Source organism: Thalassophryne amazonica, chromosome 18 (genome assembly GCF_902500255.1).
Source record: "Thalassophryne amazonica chromosome 18, fThaAma1.1, whole genome shotgun sequence".
Classification (NCBI taxonomy): domain Eukaryota; kingdom Metazoa; phylum Chordata; class Actinopteri; order Batrachoidiformes; family Batrachoididae; genus Thalassophryne; species Thalassophryne amazonica.
The window spans coordinates 26,417,261-26,439,821 of NC_047120.1; the positions used below are offsets into that span (position 1 = coordinate 26,417,261).

General features: G+C 37.8%; 1 protein-coding gene across 1 annotated transcript in view; it reads left to right on the plus strand.

Moving 5' to 3' along the window:
* The window catches only part of fbxl15 (F-box and leucine-rich repeat protein 15), a 46,596-nt gene extending 26,257 nt beyond the window's left edge, over window positions 1–20,339 (plus strand). Inside the window, exon 6 of the transcript XR_004566613.1 lies at window positions 20,305–20,339. The gene's annotated coding sequence lies outside the window, so the exon portion shown is untranslated. The remainder of the gene's footprint in view (window positions 1–20,304) is intronic.
* Window positions 20,340–22,561: the final 2,222 nt, after the last annotated feature.

Here is a 22,561-nt window from a genome sequence, read left to right on the forward strand (position 1 = left end):
ACTTCAGGTCATATGAACAACTTTGCAGACTGTGTCTTGCAAGTAGCATCACAGGCAGTTATTCATGGCAAAGGGAAGGTGCCAAGTGTCATCCTGTACAATGATGAAGTCATCAAGACCGTCAAGCAGATGTGTTGCGATCGAGAAGAAACAATTATTTTTGGTGTAGACCGTGGCTCAGTCTTTCTGCATGGAATTCTGATATTGCCAGCTTCCATTACTTTTTTCCCCACTTGTCAGCAGAAGTGATTAGAGTAAATATGGCCTGACTCATCACTGGATCAGATGGTGAGCAGGCATTGAAAAAGGCCCTAAAGCTTTGCTTCCCAAGAGCTACCTTGGTGACGTGCACAAGGTATTGCAAGCAGAACACACTTAAGTTTCTGGAGAACAAGACTGGAATGAAGAAGGAAGACAGCAAAAATCAAGGAGACATAGACATAGTGGCACCTCTAAAACAGAGCATTGTCTAATGTTCAAATTGCTGTCCTTGGATAAACGAAACTATTCGGAATTTTAGAAAATATTGTCGCAAGTTAGAATGCTTATGGAAGGCTTCCAAGCTTGAGGTTCATGCTTGGCCTTATGAAACCGACTTCAAGCCCTCTTAATGTCCTTCCTACTCCTTTGTTCATTCATTTGACTCCATTGGCCCTTGTATAGTGGAGATGATTAATACTTCTCTTTATACCAGTTTATTTCCCAGCTTTTTTAAACAAGCTGTTGTTGAGCCAATTTTAAAGAAACCATATTTGGATCCATCTCTTCCAAATAGTTACAGGTCAATATCCAAATTACCTTTTGTGTCAAAGATTTTGGAAAAAACAGTAACAACACAACTCTTTCTTGGAGGATAACTGTGTTATGGACATTTTTCAGTCTGGTTTTTGCAAATTGCACTCCACTGAAACCGCTTTACTTAGTGTCTAGTGACATTTTGATGGCAGCAGACTCCGGAGAGTATACAGTTCTTTTTTTACTAGATCTCACCTCTGCTTTTGATACTGTTGATCACAGTATCATGATAAACAGGCTTAGGGATCTGTTTGGGATTACTGGTGTTGTTTTAAAATGATTTATATCATATTCATCTGAGAGATCCTTTACTGTTTATATGAATCAAGTGATGTCTGAAACAACAATATTGCCTTGTGGGGTGTCTCAGGGATCTGTTCTGGGGTCAGTTCTCTTTTTATTGTATATATTCCCTTTTGGCCAAATTACAAGATGTTACAATAACATTTCTCATAATTTCTATGCTGATGACATTCAGTTATATTGTTCTTTCAGAGCCTTTGAGTTTTATAAGTTGTCTAGTTTAAATAATTGCCTGACAGAGATCAAGCAATGGTTAAACAACAATTTCCTCCAGTTAAATAGTTATAAAACAGAAACATTGATTATTGCTCCTGATCATATGTTTTCAGAAATTAGGTGGCTTATCAGTTCTTAGGCTTTACTGTTCAGTTGAGCCTTAGAAATTTAGGTGCCATTTTTGACAGTTCAATGTCCCTTGAGCATCATTCCAAACAGCTGGTTTGAGATTGTTTTTATCATTTAAGGAATATTTCAAAACTCAGATTACTGGTGTCAAAGGTTGAATTTGAGATTATTATTTATGCTTTTATCTCTTCTTGTTTGGATTATTGTAATGGTCTTTTTACTTGTTTCAGTAATGCAGCGGCAAGGCTTTTAACTGGCACCAATAGAAAATCCCATACCACTCCAGTTTTGGTTTCTCTTCATTGGTTGCCAGTAAATTTTAGGTTTCATTTTAAAATTTTAGTTTTAACTGTTAAGGCCTTACATGGTGAAGCTCCTCAGTATACAGTGAGGAAAATAAGTATTTGAACACCCTGTGGTTTTGCAAGTTCTCCCACTTAGAAATCATGCAGGGGTCTGAAATGTTCATCTTAGGTGTATGTCCACTGTGAGAGACATAATCTAAAAAAAAAAAAAAAAAAATCCGTAAATCACAGTGTGATTTTTTGGAATAATTTATTTGTATATTACTGCTGCAAATAAATATTTGAACATCTACCAACCAGCAAGAATTCTGGCTCACACAGACCTGTTATTTTTTTTCTTTAAGAAGCCCTCTTATTCTGCACTCTTTACCTGTATTAATTACACCTGTTTGAACTTGTTACCTGTATAAAAGACACCTGTTCACACACTCAATCACACTCCAACCTGTCCACCATAGCAAGACCAAAGAGCTGTCTAAGGACACCAGGGACAAAACTGTAGACCTGCACAAGGCTGGGATGGACTACAGGACAACAGGCAAGCAGCTTGGTAGAAGACAACAACTGTTATGATTATTTATTAGAAAGTGTAAGAAACACAAGATGACTGTCAATCGCCCTCGGTCTTGGATTCCATGCAAGATCTCACTTTGTGGGGTAAGGATGATTCTGAGAAAGCTCAGAACTACACAGGAGGACTTGGTCAATGACCTGAAGAGAGCTGGGACCACAGTCACAAAGATAACATTAGTAACACATGATGCTGTCATGGTTTAAAATCCTGCAGGGCAGCAAGGTCTCCCTGCTCAAGCCAGCACATGTCCAGGCCCGTTTGAAGTTCACCAGTGATCATCTGGATGATCCAGAGGAGGCATGGGAGAAAGTCATGTGGTCAGATGAGACTAGAATAGAGCTTTTTGGAATCAACTCTACTCACCATGTTTAGAGGATGAGAACAACCCCAAGAAAACCATCCCAAGCCTGAAGCATGGGGTTGGAAACATCATACTCTGGGGGTGCTCTTCTGCAAAGGGGACAGGATGACTGCATCATATTGAAGGGAGGATGGATGGGGTCATGTATTGCGAGATTTTGGCAAACAACCTCCTTCCCTCAGTAAGAACATTGAAGATGGGTCATGGCTGGGTCTTCCAGCATGACAATGACCCCAAACACACAGCCAGGGCAACTAAGGAGGGGCTCCGTAAGAAGCATTTCAAGGTCCTGGAGTGGCCTGGCCAGTCTCCAGACCTGAACTCAATAGAAAATCTTTGGATGGAGCTGAAACTCCAAACCTGAAAGTTCTAGAGAAGATCTGTATGGAGGAGTGGACCAAAATCCCTGCTGCATTGTGTGCAAACCTGGTGAAAAACTACAGGAAACGTTTGACCTCTTTAATTGCGGACAAAGGCTACGGTACCAAATATTAACATTGATTTTCACAGGTGTTCAAATACTTATTTGCAGCAGTAACATACGAATAAATTATAAAAAAAATCATACATTGTGATTTCCGGATTTTTTTTACATTATGTCTCTCACAGTGGACATGCACCAAAGATGAAAATTTCAGACCCCTCCATGATTTCTAAGTGGGGAACTTGCAAAATTGCAGGGTGTTCAAATACTTAGGTATTTTCCTCACTGTATCTCTGACCTGCTGAAACCTTATTCTTCATCCCGAGCTCTTAGATCATCAGGTCAAAGGTTGCTGTTGGTTCCACGTATGAGGTTTAAAACTCGTGGGGATCAGGCCTTTCAGGTAGTGGCAACAAGGCTATGGATTCTGTTCCCCTGTCCCTATGCTGTATAGACTCCATTGACTCTTTTAAAAAGCAGCTGAAGACATTTTTATTCAGACAAGATTTTAATTAGTTGTTTTATGTTGTATTCTATTGTTTTATATAGTTGTGATATGTTATCTTTTCATTGTGAAGCACTTTGTGATTTTTATCTGTGAAAAGTGCTATATAAATAAAATTTACTTACTTACTTACTTACTCATTCTTGTACTTGCCCAGCAGCAGGATGTAAGAAGAGCTCTTGTTGGACTTACCCTGGCCTTAGGATATGAGCACTATATAGTATTATACTATACTAAGTCCTTCCCTATCACCACTGGTCTGAAGCAGGGGTGCGTTCTGGCACCCATCCTCTTCTCTCTCTACCTTGGGCCCATGATCCACGAACATCCTGTTATGGCCCCTGGCATCCAACTTTGCTGCTGAATGGATGGAGGTCTCTTCAACACTGGGTGCTTTCGTGCCCGCCAACTCACCATGCTGGTCATAGTACGGGAGCTACAGTACGCTGATGACAGTGCGACCTCTGTGGACACAGTCGCTGTGCTCCAGACCATTGTAGATCTCTTTGATGGTGCCTACTCTCACTTTGGGCTTACCTTCAACACTGGAAAGACCAAGATCCTTGTGCAGGGAGTTCCGGGCCATCCCCCTCCAGACACCAGCAACGTACGACTCCATGGTTAAGTCCTTGAGACCGTGGAAGCCTTCCCCTACCTAGAAAGCTACCTCTCTAATGACTGCACTGTGCACAAAGACATTGATAACATGATTCGTGCCACACATGCAGCATTTGGGAAGCTCTCCAAACAGGTGTTTCTGAACCACAATCTCAGTCTCCAGACTAAAATCATGGTATTCCGAGCCATCGTTCTTTCCACCCTCCTCGATGGTTCTGAGTTGTGGGTCCTGTATACGAGTGATATAAAAAGGCTGGAGCATTTCCAACAGCAGAAAATTCATGCAATCCTGAAGATCAAATGGCAAGATCGTGTCTTCAATGAATCTGCTTCTCCGAGCCAATTTCTCTATAGCATCGAGACCACAATGGCCTGACATCGCCTCCGCTGGGCAGGGCACGCCACGCCAGAAGAATGCCCACAACCCGACTCCCCCTCCAGATCCTCTTCTCACAGCTCGAATTAGGCACAAGAGCCAGAGGTGTGCCGAAACGTCTATTTTGTGACCAACTGAGAGCCACGCTTCATTGCTGTAACATCGTAGTAAAGTGCTTTATAAATAAAGATGGTATTTTATGGTTAGACCAGTAACTAAAGTGCATGAAGTGTTTCCTGGCACCAAGGAGAGAAAAGAGTGGATTTGTTACTTCAAGCAATAGACTTGTGGTGCTCAACTCTCATTCTGGGGGTAAGAAGCCAGGCCAAACACAGAGAAAGCGATCGGAGAAGACCACCCAGATAAAACGAGGTTGTAAGGACCAAAAATAAAGCTCCTACTGGACTGTTCTATGCTGCAGAAATGTGAGTGGGATTGTTTCAGAGATACACTTAATGTATATTATGTAACTATGCGAAAGGACTCTTGCGTCTTGTGATGCCATGTAAGCAAAGTGAAGTCTTATACACTGTTGGTGACCTTTTGATTTGGTGCTAGTTGAGCCTAGAAACGAGTGTGTGGATTTATGGGTATTACTGTAAACCAAATTTGGATATATGCCTACATGATCTGCCATATGCATCCTATGGTGTTATAAGCCAGACAGTAGGTTCTCTACCACATTAAACTATAGCATGGTGGTAAATTAGTAAAAAAAACACTTTGAAAATCTACAATTCTAGTATTTTCCTATGAAATTCAAGAGAAAATGTCAAAATTCAAACATTATTGGCCACCATGTTTGAAGTCATTGTGGAGAACCCTTAACAGTGATACATAGTAAAAGCAGTGGTGTTTCTTTTAATTAAATCTTAGGTACAAGTTAAAATGTCAAGTGTCATATTAAAATGCGGATGTGTGAGTTAAAAGTTAGTTGAATTCTGAGTGCCAAATGATTCAGAGATGAAAAGCCAGTTCTGAATAAAAGTTCAGAGTTCTACACTGAAAAAAAAAAAAACTTAAGTTGTTTCAATTGGTAGCACCTGAATTAATTAAGTTGTTTGAACTTAGTTAGGTCAACTCTAACTTTCAAACTTAAGTTCAAACAACTTAATTAATTTAGATGTTACCAATTGAAACAATTCATTTACATTGGTTCAACTTCTCTCTTGTTTCAGTGTAGGTAAATGTCTAGTTTTGAGATAAAAAAACAAAAAAATCTTTGTTCTGAGTTAAACGCTGCATGAGAACTGAGTTCTGGGATCATTTGTTATGTTCTGTGTAAAAGTGCCAAATGCAAGAACTGAAAAGGGGATCAACAAGAAAATAAATGCTAAGACAAAACTAAAACAGAACTCACATGTGACAAAAGTAATAATAAACAGATAATTCAACATATGACAAAAGAAAAACAAACGAGTGATAAAACTAATGATTAAACAATGGTGAAAACAATGGCTTGATGGAAGCTAGACCCATGACTAAAGTATGATGAAAAGGAAATAACTGACAAACAGAAAATAAAACCAGTGACAAAAGTATTACCAAAGAAACGAGATAAACAGAACCAAACTATGACTTAAGTGACTACAGTACAATCAAGAGAAAAATAAAACAGTAGAGCAATGAGAAAACATAGACGTAAACGGGGAACAACCCCAGACATGAACCCTGGACAGGGCAGAACCTGACCGGCACTCTATGGCAAATCTTCATGGAGTAGACACTGTTCTTAAAGGACATGTCTCACGTTTTTTAACATCCCAGTTAATAAAACAACATAAAAGTATTCATGACTGTAAATGTCTCTGCACGTATGTGCTAAGGATTAGTGATCTCTGATGTATTTTATTCCTCTCACTTTGAGCGTTAGCAGGTGCATTTCTGGAAAACGTTTCACTTGGCAGTTCTCTGCATTTTTCAGTGTGTTACTCCTAATTAGCAAAACAAAAACATCTCAGTGACTGACTGACAGCGGGAAATGAACCTCCTCCATCCAAAAACGAAGCTTCTGAGCTGCTGTTTGAACGTGATGGCAGACAACACGCTTCACCCTGAAACTCTTAACTTTTTCAGAGTGTCGGATTTTGGAGGCTAAAGTGACTCGCTGTTTGTATGGATGGGTTAGGGTTAGGGTTAGGGTTAGCTATTAGCTCCTGTTGGCGCCCACCGGCTCCTGTCAGTGTTTAGTTACACCCTTCAGCAGTGCCACAGGTTGATCGCCTCTCTGACACACCACCTTGATGCAGTAATTTAAAAGGAGCCCCCAACAGTATTGCCTGAATAAATGAACATAATTTTCAGAAGTTACACATTGCTGCAATTATAAATCATTGTTTTTGGCTCGATCTTATGAAATATTCTAATATTTTGAGGTTTTTTTCATGGAGCTGTAGGCCATGATTAACAAAATGAAAAAAAAATGCTTTAAACAATTTAGTTTATATGCAATGAGTTTTAAAAAATGTATTTTTAACTTTCTGAAGTAACTAACCAAATATTTTTTGAGATGCACCCATAAATGCAAAGACGAGCTACAATTTTGAAGAACCTGAACAACGGATGACCAAGTTGAGCTCTGGCCTACTGTAAAATAGTATAAACTGTTGCAGTAGTATTCCATTGTAGCTTTGTTGCTACTCAGCAGTTAGTAAGTTAAACATTCCAGACAACATTCATCATAAAGGACCTCAATTAGCATTGATCTGTAGGGAGGAATAACATCGCTGTTTCTGTTCCAATGACTGAGAGTAAGAAGAGATTCCTCGAACACGGTTGGCCTCACGTATTTTGTCTTCCTGTCAATAATCTGCTGCTCGTCTCCATTGTTGATCAATGGCAACTGATCATTTTCTACTAAGGCGGAATGAAGTTGGAATATTTTAAAATGCACTTCCAGCCCGAGGCGGCACAGAACATACTCTAAGATGACAAATCTTACTCAAATCTTTAGTGCATGTTGTAGCGTCTGTTTCAGATGATGGCAAAGAGCCTTCAGAGTGTGGTGGAAGTAGAGCAGTTTTCCAGTTTAACTCTTCCGATGATCACTGATCACAATGATGTCCAACTTGTTGAAACCTAATTCTTCTTCCCGGGATCTTTCGTCATCAGGTCAGAGGTTGCCGACGGTCAGACAGATCCATCTTTTCAAACTAGCACCAAGACACTGGCAGGTACGTATTGTGCAGACAAGCTATGAGTCCTGTTGTTTTGATGTTGTCTTCCATTTTTTTACCTGAGGTCATCAAATATGGCCATTGGGTATTATGATGGCTTTCGTCTGTCCGTCTGTCTGTGCTCAGAATAAGTTCAGGCCTATTACTGCCAGACTCTTGAAATTCACAGGGAACATTCTTGGGACACAGACATTGGACAAGTTCAAGGATGGTTAACCTTGATGTATTTTAAGAGGTTACAAAGTCGCATTCTGTTTCAATCTGATCCCTTTCGTGCTTGAATGATGCAGGTGACAGCCAATCAGAGTAGAGCTGCACTGTGGCTGCACTGTGACGTCAATCGCTGCTCTCTTCAAAACCACTTCCTTTTGTGTGTTTATTTACATGTTTCTCATGTTACGTAAAAGCCAGTGAGAAACACTTCTATAACTAAAAACGCTGTTTTTGAAACCCAATAACACCTCTGAACTTATTTACAAGACATTTTGCGGAGGTTAGCATTTGCCCTATTGAGGTTTCAAATCCCGCAAAATCTCAAAATCTCAGAGAGGTCGCCACACAGAGATGTCAGTAACATTGAGAAATGCATTGAAATGCTCTGATCAGGCTACAGTTTAACCGCTGCACATGGACAGTATCATTAACATCGCAACATTAAACTCTTTTTATACTGTGCCTAAAACTCTCATGAATATTTTGTCTGGGTTTTTAGATGTTATTGCATTTGTTTTATGTAAACCTGTGAGAAGCTCATGTTGTTTCTCCGTTATTTTCAACTGGAATCACTTTGAGCCACAGTCGCTTGCTGTTCATGTCGTTCTGGGAGAAAAAGAAGTTTGCTCTTTAACGTCCTTCTTATTGTCCATTACAGCACTGTTTGTCCTGTTTGTTCCAGAGTAATGTCTGAAATTTGGTTTGCGTTTATTAAATTCCATGCAGGTTAACTGGGGCCAGCGCCATCATATACGATGGCCAAGCTTTACTAAATTATAAATAACTTTTTAATATGAGATAGAAACTTACTTTTTTTTTTTTGCTGAAAAGTTAACTCTGGACTTTCAAGCCAGCCATCGGCCATCTTTTACTCCTCATAGAAGCTGTGCGATGATGTGCGCAATGTGAGTGTCCAATCGGAATTGGTTCACCGTCACATGGTTTTCCAAAATCCAATCATAGGGCAGATTTACCTCACGTGAAAAGCCAAAGATCGTGTTACTAGTTGGAGTTACTGCTGTTACTGCTTTTTTCAGGGTTTCATGCATGTTGTCTCTCATAACGTGATGAAAAGCATAAAACAAATGTATTTTGGTATGATAATGTTCATTTGTCATGTGTTTTCTCTATGTTGTTTAGACTGCAGTGACTCTCTGGCATGCAAGGGATTATGGGATATTTCAATAGGGCGAATTGTAACGTCACTTCCTGGTGTAGGTACTTGGTAACAGCTTTGTTTCTGGTATATTATGTAAAGGCTAGAGAGAAATAAACACTTCTAAAACTAAAAACACTGTTTTTTAACCTGATAACACCTGTAGAGTCATTTACAAGATATTTTGTGGACGTTAGCTTGCACACTAATTTTCGCTAACTCAAAACTAATGTCCTATGGAGTTAAATTTGTTTCAGTAATAACTGCAAATGCACAGAAGGGGATCTACAAATGTTCCTTGATTTGCACAACATGAACAATGATTTGATTTGAACATGTACAAATTGTACATAAGACAATAGGATCTTAAGAATTAAACAACTGCAAATTATAAAGAACAGAATGCTCGTATGACGAAGGGTATTTTAGTATTGCCTTATATTTTTATATGGTTTGATATGATTTTCTTTTCAGTTTTCATTGTGAAGCACTTTGTTGGTTTTATCTGATAAGTGATATATAAATAAATCTTACTTATGTGCAGTTTTGACAGTTTGCACAATGTGTTAAGGACTGAAGCTGATTTAAATTGCTTGTTTGTTTTCTCTTTGATTTGTCAATCAACAAATATAACGCAAAGCTAAAATACCCTTGAGCATTGTGTTCTTTATAATTTGCAGTTGTTTAATTAATTATTAAGATCCTATTTTTTTTACATACAATTTGAACATGTTCAAATCAGTTCATCATTTGTTCATGTTGTGCAAATCAAGGAATATTTGTAGATCACCCCCTGCAGATTTTCAGTTATTAATGAGACAAATTTAACTCCATAGAAAGTTAGCTTTGAGTTAGCAAACGTTAGTGTGCAGGCTAATGGCCGCAAAATGTCATGACTCCAGATGTGTTATTAGGTTACAAAAACAGAGTTTTCAGTTTTAGAAGTGTTTCTTTCTTGCTAGCTTTTACATATACCAGAAACAAAGCTGTTAGCTATACCAGGAAGTGATATCACCATGCTAATCTCTACGAAATGTCTTGTAAATAAGTTCAGAGGTGTTATTAGGTTCCAGAAACAGTGTTTTCAGTTTTAGAAGTGTTTATTTCTTGCTAACCTTTAGATAATATGAGAAACATAAACACAAAACGAAGTGGTTTTGAAGAGACCAGCAACTGATGTCTAGGTGCAACTCTATTCTGATGGGCTGTCACTTGCGTTGTCACTCAAAAGTAAAACAGATAAGATTGAAACAGATTGTGATGTTTTAACCTCTTAAAATACATCATGTTTAGCCATCTTTGAACTAAGGTCTGTGTCCCAAGAAAGTTCCCTGTAAATTTCAAGAGTCTGGCAGTAGTGGGACTGGATTTATGCTGAGCACAGACAGATGTACGAAAGCCTTCGCAATATCCATTGGCCAAATTTGATGGCCTCGGGTAAAAACAAAATGCTCTGATAGATTTTAATCATTAGTTTTGAAAGCAGAAATTAAAATCTTTAACAGATCGCAGTGCAACTATAAGAAATTGTTCAGCTTCCCTTTCATGTTGTTGGCATTACTTTAGGTAGTAAATTTTTGGTGATCAAACAAAAGGACTCAGGAATGTGTTCTTTTTTTAAAATTACTCAGATACTTGCAACATGACAAAACAAACAAAACACCATTAGCAATTAACACTGTAATGAGCGCACCTATTTTCTATAACAAGAACAGTCAAGTTGAAATCTTAAAGTTGTTATCCACTTTAAATTGCCCATAAACATTTATTGCATATGCATTTGAGTTTTATTTATTTATTTTTACTTAAACTAATCAGAAAAAAGACAAGCTCACTATAATGTAATTCACTCTAACAGGACTTTTATTTAAGACAACATTAGAAACACCATTAAATATAATGCAGTCAGCAATTTACCAGAGTGTTAAAAGCACAACTAAAGCAACTTTTTGAAAACAAGCCAAAAAGGCATTTTATTGTAAAGGTGTGCCTCAAAGTACTTGTCGTAGTAAATGCACAAATTAGCCATTGTGTATTACTTTAAATTACAAGGAATCTAAATGTTTATACCCTCAAGTTTAATGAATAAAGTCCATATATTTGTAAATGTGTATAGTACAACAAAATATACACATTAAAATTTATCCTAACTAAATGTACTGTTTGAAGGAATGTTGTAAAATCAAATTTTGTGCAGAATATTTTCTTGGAGACTTTGTTACCTTAAATATCAATTTACATTTGTATTCCATCATAAAACGTGCCACACTTCTACAACAATTATTTGTAGTCACTTAAATTGGTATAGTTTTACTTAAAAGCAACCTGTAAATATTAAGATAACTATAAATGGGAATTATGTTGCAGCGGGCAACAAACTGACAAATAACTATGCAATTATTTGCATCATCTACAAAAATGCAATCTTTAAAAATAAGGGACACATTGTTTTGGGGTTCTCATCTCAAGTAAAGTTCACAGAGAATTAGTGTCACTGTTGAAAACGGTTCAGAGGCTTCAGTGAGATTTTGTTCATTTTCATATTTTTAATTAACAGAATATTTCTGCCGTCTTCCATCACTGAGTCTTCTTTTCATTTATTTAACATACTTTTATCTCCTTCACCCATTCATACACAACCTTATTGGATTCTGGGACTTAAGGATCCATCTTTGGGCCTCAAGAGAAGCATAACTAATGACTACATTAAAGCAGCTTTGTGAGCATGGCCATCAAAATGTCGATCAATCAAGCAGGAAATAATGTTGGATTCAAAAACCAGCATTATACTTGTGTTTTTCTGTTAAGAAATTGTTGAACTTGACTTCGAGCGGCTTAATTTAGAAAGCTTTAGGTCCTTATACAAAAAAGAAGCCAAAAGTCTTACAGTGAACACAATGATGGTGCCCCGTATGAAGTATTTAAATTATTGTCAGATTCAAGTGACATTTAAAGATTTTCCCGGAGCAGTGAGAGCTACTAACAAAATTACAGGGCACTCAAATGTGAACTGAGATCTTCCACTGTAGTGCAGCGGATAACTGAAAAAAATCTTTCAAATGGTGATGCAAGCACCAAATTTGGCACAAATACACCTTAGACATTACTCTTTTTTTAAAGGCACGGTGTCCACTTGAATGTACAATAGGCAGCCAGGTAGGGGTCAATTGAAGAATTACACAGTGGCCAAAATTTAAAAATGCTCCAATCATCTTAAAAAATATACCACATTATTTGTCAGATCATAAAGACTCCAGAAATGTATAGTTTGGGCTATCTATGACTCAATTCTATGGAGTTATGGAGTAAAATAGCAAAAATGGTGAGAAAGGACAATTTTAGTTGGTACAGGGGTAAAGTTAAAGTTATTTCAATTTTGGTAAAAAGTGATGCATATTATTGGTTGAGCTAATAGGATTAATAAATGGAATAGTTTTGACCATGTTGAATGTTTGCTGTCCACAGTAAAGATAAAACAATGTCAAAATCCATCGGAGTCTATGGCATATAACATATGCTACCCTGTAATATAACTAAGCATGACAGATGGTGCATACTACTCCTTTTTACAATTCTGTTTGCTCAACCAATAATTTGTATCACTTTTCTTTTTTTTTTTAACCAAAATTGGAGCAACTTCAACTTTTGACCACTGTACAAACTGAAATGGACCTTTGTCACCATTGTTTGCTATTTTTTACCCCATAACCTCATAGAATTCAGTCATAGTTGGTCCAAACTATACCTTTTTGAAATGTTTATGATCAGACAAATAATATGGAATACCGTTCAATATGATTGGAGAATATTTAAATTTTGACCCCTGTCCCTACCTGGCCGCCTATTGAAAATTCAAGTGGGCAGTCTGCTTTTTCAAAAGATTAATGTCTAAGGAATATTTGTGCCAGATTTCGTGTTTGCATCACCATTTTAGATTAGATTAGATAAACCTTTATTCATCCCTCAATGGGGAAATTTCAGATTTCCACACTCACATTCCACATACAAACAGCAGTTGATCTACAATTATTACTTGTTTACCGTAATAATGGCACACATCAGAATTAGAACAACACATATACATTTGACATTGTTTATGTGCACTAAACTTGAAACTGTCTGTTTTCCAATTGAGGCGAAGGATTCCTCTGTAAATACTCTCTTATCTTCTGCACTACTAGCATATTTGTGCCGTCACGACTTGGTGACGAAAAATGTGCTTGATGCTAACTGTAACATTAGCTAAGACACAGAAACAGGTTGACCTGTTGAATGATGATAAATGTGATGTAGCGTTTCATTTTCTAGTAAGGATAGTTGTCCAAGTACTGTTTGTTAAATGACACTGTTTATGGCAGTGGTCACATCTGGGGATTGAAATGCAGATAGTGTATGTTTGAATTCATGTGTGTTGCACACCATTTTATAAATGTTGTATGACCTCAGCGGCTGGTTTAGTTTTGGTTGCAAAATTGCCTATAAAACTGTAGTATATTCGGTTACTTCACAGGTGGATAATATGCAGTGACGTACAGTCAGGGGAGGCAGGTGAAGCTGTGCCTCACCTGTCATCATGGAAAGAAAAAATGTAAAATGAAACAATAAATTAATGGTTGTATTTATCCAGTGATTTGTACAATTAAGTTATTTTCCTTTTAACTTCACCAGTTTTAGATTATTTAAAATTGCTGAATTTTAACATTTGCTATTCATATTCTAAGAAGAGAAGTACGGTGAGGCAGCAGCCAACCGTGCCTCACCTTCGACATAGGCGACGCTAGGGGGCGCTGGAGCTCCCCCTGGATTTGTCATAGCACCCCCAAAGCAGCCCCAAGAAAATAATTCCTCATTTATTATTTTATGTAATTTCATCCCATGTTTTTAAGGCCTTGTCTATACTGAAACTGAACTTCTGCTATACAATCTTTTTCTTTGTCATTTTCAAAAAGTGTTCCATTCAAGAAATATCTCCGTTCTCACAGATTCAGTGAAACCGCTTGAAAATGCTGTAGTACACATGCCAAGCCTGTATGTAGCACTGTAACGCTTCTACAAAAATGGAGAAGAAGACGTGGAGCTAATCAGTTTATCAACGAAAACTAAAAATTTAGAAGCCGGCTCACGGATTAAATAAAGTCTTTTAATCTGACCTGTTGCCAGAATTCATCATCACAGATGAAAACTGTTCCCCACATGACACCCTTGTTTTGGAACATGACGTCTGGAAATGTGTTAATTCGTTATGATGGAAGTTACTTGTTGGGGGGGGTTAAGAGTTTTTAAAGAAGCCCCTCAGCGTCTTTCTGCTCTCGGTGAGTTTCTCAGACTGAGCTGTAGGATGCCAACACTTTGTTCCACCACCAAGAAGAAGAAGAAGAAGAAGAAAAAAAAAACAATAATATGCTAAATTACACTGTTAACAACATGTTACAGTGCCAGGGTGATGACATCATCCTTTCAGTTTTCCACAGTAAGACACTTGTGGCATTTTCAGATTTATGTGATTAGATAAATATTTCACTCAAAGAAAATAAACATTCATTAACAGAACTGATTGTTGTCTCAAAGTGGTACAGGAAAAGAACAAGGATAAATAAGAGAATAAAAACAGAAAATCTTAAGATAAAACTAAAATAAAATAATAAAATAGAATAAAAAGACTAAGATGCAACAGATTCAAATTATTGAGGCCTGTTTAAACAGGTATGTCTCAAGGCTTTTTTAAAAGCTTCCACAGTTTGTGGAGCCCTCTGATGGTCAGGGAGAGAGTTCCAAATATGAGGGGCAGCTGAACAGAAGGCCCGGTCTTCCATAGTGTGAAGCCTGGTGCGAGGGAGACGGAGAAGATTAGTGTTACATGAACGGAGGGAACGGGAGGATGTGTGGGGAGTGAGGAGGTCTTTGAGGTATGTGGGGGCATTGCCATGGATGCATTGGTGGTTGATGAAAGCAATCTTAAAATGGATTCTGTATGTGATGGGTAGCCAGTGAAGATTATGGAGTATAGGTATAATGTGTTCCTGTTTACATACTCTTATCAGAGTTTTAGCTGCACTCTTTTGAATGCATTGGAGCCTTTGAAGGTTTTTGTGCTGTCTGCAATGAAATAAAATCAAAGTAAACAGTACAGTGCATCTGGAAGGTATTCCCAGTGCTTAATTTTTTCCACAATTTGTTATGTTGCAGCCTTATTCCAAAATAGAGTAAATTCATTTTTCCCCTCAAACGTCTACTCACAACACCCCAAAATTGACAACATGAAAAAGTTTTTTACAATTTTTGCAAATTTACTATAAATAAAAAAAACTAATAAATCGCATGTATGTAAATATTCACCCCCGTTCCTCAACACCTTGTTCATGGGCCTTTGGTAGCAATTACAACCAGACTTACACATGGACCAAAGCATGCTCCAGCTCCTCTTATCACTCTCTGCCCCTCCCTCCCTGCGGCAGGCCTCGTCCTCTCTCAAGCTTGCCTGGCGGCGCGACTTATAGTTGCAGCGGCCTTCACCCACTTTGCCTCCATTCGGATGACGGACTGCTTCAAGTTTAGTGCACATAAACAATGTCAAATGTATATGTGTTGTCTTTAATTTTGATGTGTGCCATTATTACGGTAAACAAGTAATAATTGTGGATTAATTGCTGTATCTTGTCTGAGGTAATTGGAGTGTAAACATAATTGCCCTTTTTTGGGATCAATAAAGTTGTCTGAAGTCAACCTCAAGTCTTCTTGAATATGATGCCACATGCTTGGTGCACCTATCTCTGGGCAGTTTTACCATTATTCTTTGTATCACCTATGGGACCTTATATGTAGATAGGTGTGTGTCTTTCCAAATCCAAGTCTTTGTTTGTTTGTCTGTTTGTGAACAGTCTGGAGCGCACAATTTTTCATATTAGATTTTTACTGAAGATTCATATCCTGATAGGCAAGAACTGATTCAGTTTTCTAGGTCATAGGTCAAAGGACAAAGTCAGGAAAAATCCCTATCTTTAGCATTGAACAAATTTTCAAAAATTCATAACTCTGTCAAACAAGATCAAATTTCTTTCATTTTTGAGAACATGATGTAGCATTGTATCCTTTATTGAATGACAAAGTTTGATCCGGTTCTGATCCAGATTACAGATTTTGTGGATATTTAAATTTAACTTAGAAAACCCCATTTAGTTTATATTTTACATTATATCTTAATCACTCTCATATTTGAAGGTGCAGTGCAGACTGGCACTCACTGTCACCTGACAAAGTTTGATCTGCATCAGATTCATATTACGGATTTAGCAGATATTTGATTTTAACATTGAAAATCCCTTTTGATCTCTATTTTGTATTATATTTTAGCTTATGAAAAGCCATTTCTAACAGGACTTTGACCTTTAAAATTTTTCCCAAGGTCATAATTTTTGGAATTAGAAATTAGTGTTGGTGGAGGTTTGCGCTCTACAAGCACGGTGCTCTGGTTTCTTTTTTGTTTTTAAATTCATTTTTATTATTGATTCACGTTTATTTATTTGTTATCTCTACTAAATTTGACTTGAACAGTTTGTCTATTTTAGTGAATATGTTTACATATAGTACGAATGACAAGGATTCGTGCAAATGGGCGCACTCTGACCCTGACTAATCTGAGGAGCCAAATTGTAAGTAACTGTGTGAACTTGTGTCCTTCAGCCAGCAGAGGTCAGAGTTCAGCTTTGTGCTGTAATCACAGCTCACATTGTGTTGTGCTCAGTGAGAGATGCTTCTGTCTTTACCGCTTCCTTTCTCTCATGCAAAAGATGCTTTTTTTTTTCCCTTCCTCAAACCTCACGCAAACAGCAAAATGTGTGTTTAGAGCATGTCGCGGCCGGCAGATTAATGACATTAACGAAGTTTCCATTAGCACAGCGATCGGGGGAGACAGAGGCGTCCATGCGTAAATCCACATGACTGAATCACTGATAAGAGAAAATGAAACACATCTCGAAGGGCCAAGAAGGGCCAGGAAACGCCACTCCAAATTAGCCCGCGGCCCAATTTGTTGTTACTTCATTAACCACCCTGGTATCTATGGAAGAGGGGAGGGATGCTGTGACCCATATTCTACCTAAAAAAAAAATAAAAAAAAAATCCCTCACTCAAAAGGGACGGGAGCTGAGAGGTGTTCCACCTGGTGGTGAGGGTAGCTTGGAGAGCATTTGCTGATTGGCTCGTTCCAGTCTTCAGGAACATATGTATGTCCTGCAAAAGTATATCTCTATTTTTGCTTGTTCTGTTTAGCATGTCATGTGCACCAGTTTGTACTCTAAGACACGCCCACATTGTTAGTGCAGCAGATAAGAGAATATTTAGTGGAATCCTACAAATGGAGATACAAGCATCAAATTCAGCACAAATACTCCTTAGACTTTAACTTTTTTGAAAAAGAAGAAGAAGAAAAACAACTGGCCGCTTGAATTTTCAATCAGTGGGCAGGTAGGGGTCAATTGAAGAATTACACAGGGGTCAAAATTAAAAATGCTCCAATCATATTAAAAAATATACCAAATTATTCCCCTAATCATAAAGATTCCAAAAAGGTATAGTTTGGACTATCTGTGACTGAATGTTATGGGGTTATGGGGTAAAAACAGCAAGAATGGTAACAAAGTTTAGTTTCAGTTTGTACAGGGGTCAAAAGTTAAAGTTGCTCCAATTTTGTTTAAAAGTGATGCAAATTATTACTTGAGTTAACAGCGTTTTAAAAAGGAATAGTTTGCACCATGTGTCATTCTTAGTTATAACGTTATGGGGTAACATATGTCACATATCATAGAATCCAATGGATGTTGACCTTATTTGACCTTTTCTTTGGAGACCAAACATTCAGCACTGCCAAAACTATTCCATTTATTAATCCTATTTGCTCAACCAATAATTTGCCTCACTTTTTACCAAAATTGGAGCAACTTCTACTTGGATTGTTTCAGTTATCTGCTGCACTAGGTGTATGACGTAAATATGAAAGATGCTCAAAGCAGCAGCAGCTTCTTCCTGTTTAACCCTTTATGACCTAGGGACCTTTTTTAAAAAGCAATTTCCACCTAAATGACATCAGGTTAGGCCGAGTCTGGGAGCATGTCCTGGTGCCGCACATTAAAATGAACAGGAAAAACTGAATTTTTAAGTGTGAAATCAGTGTTTTTTTGTGGATTGTGTTGGTGAAAATGTCAAAATGGTTAAAATCTTTGTTTTATGAGGATGCAATAATGACTAATGTTGCTTATTAGGTGGACAGATTTTCCATAGATTAAATTTGGTGGAGGAAAGTGAGAGGCTTTTTTTTTTTTTAATAGTACATCTCAGACAAACGGCAGAAGTGAAGCCCAGCACAGCATGAGAATGGTCTTCAAACATGGATCTAACCACGTATTTTATCCTTTCCTTCGTGTCGCCAGGAGAAAATTCTTAACAAAATGTGCTTCCGCTCCTGAAAGCGTGGAACCGGCCTCACGTTGCGTCACGCTAAGCTACGGTGCTGCGTGTGGGACACCGGCCAGTCTTACTGAGGAAGCTGCTTCTGTGATCACAGAGTTGGACAGAACGTGACGACGAGTGACCGCTTTTAACAGGACAGCAGGGACATGGACCAGCTTGTGGCTAAGCTGAGCTAAACCAACAGCTAAGCTAAGCTACAAGAAGCCGGCTTCTGGTGGAGCAAGACTATTTTCCTGTGGACAAAAAAAGACAGCAGCGTCACACAGTGCAACACTAATTCTACATTTCTGTGTGTGAACACAACAACAGTGAAATCAGAGACACAACTTTCACGCATGTAATCATTACTATTCAGGCTTATTGGAACATACACAATGTTGTTGTTTTGTTAAATTTTCTTCTGATTACACCGTGGGTTACTAAGACACGGAAACAGACATATGTTGATTGCAAAATACAACAATTTGATTTGGAAGCCATATTAAAGCCATATTAAATTTGGAGACAAAAACAGCCCCGATTGTGTGTCCTGGAGTAAGTCATGAAGTGGACACGGGTGGACCGACCGACCAGGCAGCACCTTAGCTTACCTCACTTTTATGGCTAAACATAGCTCTGGATCTGTGTGCGTTTTTCAGATGCTTTATGGCTAATTTTATTTTTATCAGCTACACCAGGACTCACACAAGTTAAAGAGTTGGAAGCAGTAATTCATAATCTGGTGTAAAATTTTTTCAAAGATAGTGTTTATTGGAGTGCGATATGTCCTTTAACTTCAGAATTCTATTGATTTGAATTTATTATTTTGAGTTTTATATTGAGATGACGCCAATATTTGGATTTACTTTGACATCAAAGCGAATAAGACTTATACAAATGAAAACCTATGACCTCATAAAGGTAGTGACAATAGTTCCAGTAATATTATTGAATTAAAAATAAATTCTGGTACTGAGTGAGTGGGGTCTGAAGTGGATTGATGATCAGGTGGAGGTGCAGGTTTCTTATGTGTCGGTGGCTGTCTGGAACATCCACTTTCTTATCGTCCATCTCCCGCTAATATCCACGGGGAGCGGTGCCGTTTGGCACCCTCAAATCCTTTTTCCACCACCGGATGGGAAATCAGCCCGGGTGGATCACAGGGGCTTGAGACATGGATGCCATATGGCTCTTTTTATTGTCAGGGGAGTTCAAGCCTTTGGGATGCCCCAAATCAAAATGTACTCAAGAGATTTTGACAATATGTGCCGCGACAAAACCATTTTGGCAGTTTACGTTATTGTATGCTGTTGCTGGCACATCTCGAAAATTCATTTGCATTTTGAAGAGCACTATTACCCTGACTATCTGCAGAAGCAGCTGGATTAAAATAACATATATTAAGATTTTTTAAAATGTAATACAAAAGCTCTTGTTTCATACTAACCGTACAACATATAAGTAAATATGCAAATGTTTGAAGCACATTAACTGAGAACACTGCTACAAATCTATAATGCACAAAATACAATAAAAAAAATACAATTAAGTAAAATGTCAATACATTTCACATGTAAAATGGCATAATTTGTTAATAATTATAATAATAAAAACAAATTTAGACAGCACTTTCAAAATATTAATTATAATAATAATACATTTAGACAGCACTTTCCAAATATACATGCAGACTGCTTTACAAGAAACAGCAATAAATAAGTAAGAAAGTAAATAAATAAATAAATAAAAAGCACAAAATGACAAATATCTAAACGCAGTGATTCAAAAAAGAAATAATAAATTAGGAAATACATGAAAACAAAATGGTTACACTAAAATTTGTATTTCCTGTGTAACTGATTGTAGGGATGTAGGGGAACGGAAAAGTCTTAAGTCTAATTTTAAAAACTTCAATTGACTTTTACTGCCTAGTTTCACTTGGTAGACTTCCACAATATGGGTGCACAAATGAAAAAGCTCGACTGCCTGCTGTTTCTTACTAACCTTAGGAACACACAGCAGGCCGGCCCCCTGCGGTCGGATACGTGCTGGAACATATGGCTGAATCAACTCGGCCGTATAGGATGGCACACCCCGGTGTTTTCCATAGAATTCTATTTAAGCCTGGTATTACACCCCTAGAGAGAGCAAAAAAGTAAATGCAGCAAGCAAAGAATTGCAGGTTTGTTGCAATTACAGAAATATTTTACTGTGTTAAAACAAACTGCGTAACCTATCAACAGTCCAAAAATGGCACTTCGTCGACAAAAGTAAACGTGAATCATTGCGGCAAAATTTTCATTGTGCATATCAGTGTTTTTCCCCCTATGATTTCAGAATGGAGTGGTAATCCTTAATAACTTGAGGTAAAATCATTTGGGTGGTATGTTTACAAATTAATGGACATTTGGCTTTATTATTCACTATTTCATCATTATTTTTGATGGCATTATTAAAAAAATATTGTGGCATGGTGGAGGTTCTCATTGGCCTGGCAGCCCACTATGCTATTATTAGGGGAAACCCGGCAATCATTCACTATGTTGTATGTCAATAGCAGCACATTAAATTCTTTCCTCAAATACACAGGCAGCCAATAAAGAAGAAGCAGAACAGAGGAAATGTGATCAAATTTCTGAAATCCAGTCAACATTTGAGCTGCCATATTCTAAATCATCTGCAGACATCTTCATCTTCTACTCTAATCAGTCATTATCATAATCAATACTTGAGGAGACAAAAGCAGGAATCAGTGGTTTGGCATCCACTGTTGGCAGGACAGATATAATCAATGTAGTGTTCCTGAAATGAAGATGGACGGTCCAAGACACCTCTCTTATATGAAGGCCAAATGACAATGCTGAATCAAAGGCTACCCCAAGATTTTTTAAATGTTTTCACTGTGATGAATCATACACTCAGGCCAGGTCACCCAGGCACCCAGTGACAGGGTTAATTGATCATAAAGAAGTCTCTGTCCAACAGGACCAACAACAATAATCTCACTCTTGTCCTGAAATCAGGAGTAAAATATTAGCAGATATCCAGCTTTTCACTAAAACTCCACAGCCCCTGGTTTCATACTCTCAAGACATTACCTACATTACAGACATGTACCATATATCTGTAGGTCATCAGCATAACAGTGAAAGTCACTCCATGGCTACATATAATTTGACCATGAAGATATAATAACAATGGGCCAAGAACAGAACCTTGAGGTTCCCCATAATTCACTGTGAAGAATTCAGTTATAGTGTTGTTATTTAAACACACACACACACACATGCACACACACACAATCTAATACAGTGATTAACTGTATCGATTGTAGATCCAATACCAACAACACAGACTAAGAATTTGCATCCAAGCCAACAACACATCATTCAACATTTTAACAAGTGCAGTTTCTCTGAAATGACTTATACAAACACCAATTGCAAAGGCTCAACAAGATAATTGTTCAACAAATATGTGAGAAGTTGCTAAGCAGTCACTTTTCTCAAAAAAATTTTTTGAGATAAATGATACATTTGAAAGCGGTCTATAATTTGCCAGCATCCCCTGATCCAAACTTGGTTTCTTCAAAATAGTTCATTTATCATAGTTGTTTTAAAATCTACAGAAACTCCTCCACTGGTGAGTGAAACGTTTACAGTATTCAGGGCAGAAGGCCTGCAGCATGGAACAGATCTTTTACAAGCCTGGTTGGTAATGACTCCAGAAGACAGGTTGAACATTTAGTATCTGTCACAAATTTAGACAGATTCTGTAAAGAACTGATGTCAGAATCAAACATAAAAGTTTCAAGCCAGAGATCCAGTTTGACAATAGTTGGTAGAAGATTCCCTGTCAAGGGGTATATTTTATTTTTACTGTCACCTGTTTTATTAACAGGGGGTTGGGGGCGAATCATTGCCTGAAAACATTCACCAGTTCACAGACTGGTGGCTTTGGGTACGT